The 4,707-nt window shown below is 30.0% G+C and overlaps 1 long non-coding RNA gene across 3 annotated transcripts; it reads left to right on the top strand.

Moving 5' to 3' along the window:
* The first annotated feature begins 972 nt into the window (after positions 1–972).
* Positions 973–2,455, top strand: LOC114175801. Of its 3 annotated transcripts, none has more exons than XR_003602921.1 (2): positions 973–1,136; positions 1,994–2,455. It is a non-coding gene; the product is annotated as an uncharacterized LOC114175801 (long non-coding RNA). The 3 variants fall into 3 exon arrangements; XR_003602920.1 differs by having other exon boundaries at positions 973–1,398; XR_003602922.1 differs by lacking the exon at positions 973–1,136 and adding an exon at positions 1,591–1,877.
* Positions 2,456–4,707: the final 2,252 nt, after the last annotated feature.

Raw genomic sequence — 4,707 nt, 5'->3', positions numbered from 1 at the left:
ATACAGGAAAAGAAACTCAAAGATGAAAATTCAGGAAAAAAAGAAGATAAACAGGGAAGAAAATGAACAGTAAAGAAGATGATAATCAACTAATAAAACTGGAGAATATACAGTAAAAAGAAATTCGAAGAAGATGAATAGTGAAAAAAGAAGAAGATGAAGTCATGAGATGAACATGAAAGAAAGTGAGAGATAATATTTTAAATATAAAATGTTTTCTCATATTCTTTTTTCTAACAACTTTAATCATACTTACCTACTCTTACCGTTTAAAGTGACAGTAATCATTTATATTTATTTTTTAATTTTTTATTCTAACTTTTATAAAATAAAATAATATTATCACTTTGAAAAACTTGGTTCTATTTAGAGTTTTACTTATTTTATCTTTTAAGTTATATAAGTTATGTATCTTATTATTCAAATTCACGATTCAAAATTCATGGAACGATTCAATAACCATGCTTTGCTTTGTTGCACTTGATCAGAAAAGATTAGGATTGAGTTGTGATTTATTTTTTCTGCAGCCAGTGTTTAGATAGATTTTTGTGCAATGATCTGCATCTCATCTAGTCTCTGAGATCCTGTGAACGTTTTGGTATCTTACCCGTACATTATCTAATGGGGTTATTCGAGGTCATATATTTCATGACAAAAATCTTACCAAAAGTGTTCATTTTTGTTCATACCATTTCATCATGCGAGGAATGAAAAACAAAAGTGTTTAAGTGTCTGAATTTTATAACCAATCATAAGGATACAATTATGGCCAACAATTTGTTGATCCGATCTAGGTGTTGAAATGTTTTGATTAATTTTTTTATGCACATGTTGATTGAACAACTCGGTTTGACATTTATCACAAACATAAATATTTTTAAAATAATAACTAAAATATTATTTTTCGCTGATAGAAAATAAATTAAAATGTTTCGCTCCTTTTATACAAGGTTAACAGCTATTTATGGTTAACCCCAAAAGATAAGATAATCTCAGCATCAAACTAGACTCTCCCTTCCTATATATGTATATACCACTGCCTTCGTGGTTATTCCAGTGCCAAATTTCCTTCTAGCGTCTTCTCTCTGACACAATGGTCCCCTTCTTTATCAAAGTTTTGCCGAGGTTTTGCTAATGTACGAACGATCAAGATTGTGGTTCCTTTCTTGATCAAAGTTTTATCGAGGTTTTGCGAATTTATGATTGACCATTGTGTTTTACGTGAGTGCTTTTGTCGGATTGTCAGATTGAAGAATAGAAGAATTATAAGTAAATTTACGCGAATTATGAATATAATTCTTTATTTGATGATGTGAATTCTGAATATAATTCTTTACTGGAAGCTCAACTTCAAAACGCAGCAGCTCATTTGATATCCTAATTTATCTGAGCTTCCAGGTTTGGACCAGCTATATTTTTCCTTCACTTGACTTTTGCTTTGACAAGACAGGCTCTGGTATATATATATATATATATATATATATATATATATATATATATATATATATATATATATATATATATATATAAATCTGTGTGTAGTTTTGTTAGGTATTTTCTAATATTATGTATTTTTGATTTCTAGTTTTATTATTGCATTGGATTACATGGATAGATGTGTTGTTGATCATTTGGTTATAACAGAGTTGCAGTTATAAAATTATTTATTATTGATGTATTGACTTTAATTGTTATTAGCATTGACGTCTACCCTGGTTTTTGAATTATTAAACTGCTTGATTTTATCTCATCAAGCCTTGTTATTGAACTGCAAGAGCGATACTGGAGTTTTAGGGAAGAAAGTTTAAAGTTCGACTTGATTATCTTCTGGGGGACGGATTTTGGAAGCAGTGGATGTAGTTCTAGGGAAACTTTAGGTTCTATTATCTTTTCATTCATTATTTTCTTTTTGTGTGGGAGTTCTTGTAAACATGCACTATGAGTATGAAAGGATTTGGCATTTGAAAAGTTGTGCCTTTGACTCGTTTTGCAGCGAAGACTTGCTTGCTATGGATGTCTCTCGTGGAGGCAATGACGGGAGATTATTGTTTGGAATGACACAAAAGTCTCGTTGGTTGTAGTCTCTCTCCTTTTATTACGTTTCCATTCACTATTGTTCTTATTTGGTCGATTTGGAATGGCTGTAGTCTCTCGAATTGGTTGTCGGAAGGTACATGTATCAGTAAGGAGCAATACTGTTATGGTGTAGACGTGCAAATGGTGCTTGGAAATTATGTGGACTGTGAGACTAATGATTTGGATTAATTTTTAACTAGCTAAACTTGTTTGTTTGATTCTGATCTTGGTTGTAACTTTCAATACAAGAGTACTGTTACAAACTGACATCTGAGGTGGGTTTGTCTGCTATATTTTTGTGTTCTGGGTTTACAAAAGGCATTGTGGGATGAGCGTGGTTGACAAGTTTTGTTAGGCTTTACTCTTTGATTTGATGGTATGCTCAAATCCTTTCCATTCATTATTTTCATAATTGTTGGATTTTAGATAGGAATTGATGTATGCATACCTAATACCGGAGTTTCGGAGAAGAATTTGTTAATTTCAGGATAAGTTTCTTGAAATGGTACGACGAATTAAGTCGACTAACAACTTTAGATAACATAATTCTTCGTTTGCTTGAATTTATTTTCAGCACACACCAAGGAGTCTGACACTTCTCTTTCTTTTTGATTAGAACGGTTTAAAACAGCACCTGATGACCGGTCATAGCTTGTTATTTAGAGTGACTAAGGCTACCTTGGTTTTATGGGATCATCTTCCGTGAGTTTTGGTTTAGTTGGTTGGTAAGTTGGGCAGTATCAGATTTCCTTGTTTTCTTACGAAGAATAATGTTTCTGGAGTTGGATATAATGAAACAACGTATGTAATGTCTTTGTTGTACAAGTTTGAAATATGTGATGTGCTTGTGAGACATTTTCTAGGTATGTAATGTATTTTTAATAGGTAGTTTTATTCTTGCTTTGAATTACGTAGGTGTTATGTTAATATGATCTTTTTGATTGTAACAATTATCATGTATAAAATTATTTTGATTGATGGATTGCTTTTAATAGTTATTACACCGAAGATCCTTGTTGATGATTCTCATTATTGTAATAATTATGGCATTTTTTTTGTAGTTATTTTCAAAGATGTATTTTACAGTTAGTTCTGCAATAGTTCTTTTCTTATGGACTCTGCTTTATTTTTTACTCAAATTTTTTTCAAATTATTTTTTCGTTTGTGATTTGTAATAGATGCTTAGGGTGTCACAGATATGTTTGTCATTTTTACATTGTCTAGGTTTGGTCAATCATTTTGTTTATTAAACCTCGTAAGTCCTTCCTTATTCTGGGTTTGATCAATCATTTTGTGTGACGTCTGTATTAAATGTATGTGCCTACATTGTTCTAACTTGGAGTTGTTTAGTACATTTGTAGTATATTATGATTATGATAATATGATAATTTTGTTGTTTAATTTGTTATATTTTTATTTTTATTTTTATAATATTTTGAAATTCAAAATTAATTATTAAAGTATCGTTGTCTTCTGCAACATCTCCTAGGCTCATTGTGACAATTTTCCTTAGCGTACAGCTTCATGACACGCGTCCTGCATCCACGCTTTGCGCTTTCTGAACGATTGAGATTCAACTTTGGTTATTATTCTCTCTCATTTTCAAATATTCTCTAAAATGTTTCTTCTTCGCTTCTCTGTTTTTTCGCAATCCTCTTTAGATTTTTGCTCCTTTCATCTTCTTCCCTGCCCTTTCCTTGCTGTCATTTTTGTCCAGGTGCGCTTCTTTTTTTCTTGGTCTTGTATTCTGCATTTCCTTGTCTTTGCCGTATTTGTATGCTCTTTCAACTGTTTATTTTGGATGAGTGTATATACATCTTTTCTCATTTTACTGCTGATTCCCTGCATTCATTTCATGGTATGATAGCATAATTTTTGACTTTATATGTTTGCAATATACTAGTATTGATTCTATTTCACGTTTTTTTTTCCTATAACTTTCTAGGGTTGTAAAATATTTATTGCTTAGTTTCAGACTTGACGTGCGTTTGGTCTTTGTTTTTTCCAGTTTTTCTTAGGTCATTTCAACTTGTTTATTTGTGATAAGCCCATATTTACCTTTATTTGTTTATATGCTATTATTTAACATGGACTATACTGAATAGATTTAAGATTTAACAAAGAATGGAATTTAATTGAAACAAATAGAATTAAACTAAATAAAAACAATAAATGTAAGAATTAAATGACTAATGAAACCTCATTTTAAGGTATTGAATCTTCAGGATGTGTAAATTTATCTGAAATGGAAAATATTTAACTAAAATGAGACATCATGATTTTGTAGTCTAATAATAACCATTCTAGTACCATGGCTAAACCTGTAAAACTGACTTAAAAATATTATAAATTATGACTTAAAAGATTAGATATTCTCAAAATCTTTGAGATTAGATTTTAATTAATTTTAATATTAAAAATAGTCATGTGGATGGTCAGTGATTCATTTGATTGAAACTCGAAATAAAGTTGAAGAAAATTATATTTTCAAATAACTTATTAAATAAAAACATTTACATCTTCGCTTGAATAATTTACTAAATTGTTAGTTAAATCATCAAGTAACAAAACTTCATTCTATCTGCCATAAATAAAAAATGAATTATTTTCTTACTATGGGATAAATATTTT

This window comes from Vigna unguiculata, chromosome 3 (genome assembly GCF_004118075.2).
Source record: "Vigna unguiculata cultivar IT97K-499-35 chromosome 3, ASM411807v1, whole genome shotgun sequence".
Taxonomy (NCBI): Eukaryota; Viridiplantae; Streptophyta; class Magnoliopsida; order Fabales; family Fabaceae; genus Vigna; species Vigna unguiculata.
This window is presented reverse-complemented; position numbering and strand designations above follow the sequence as displayed.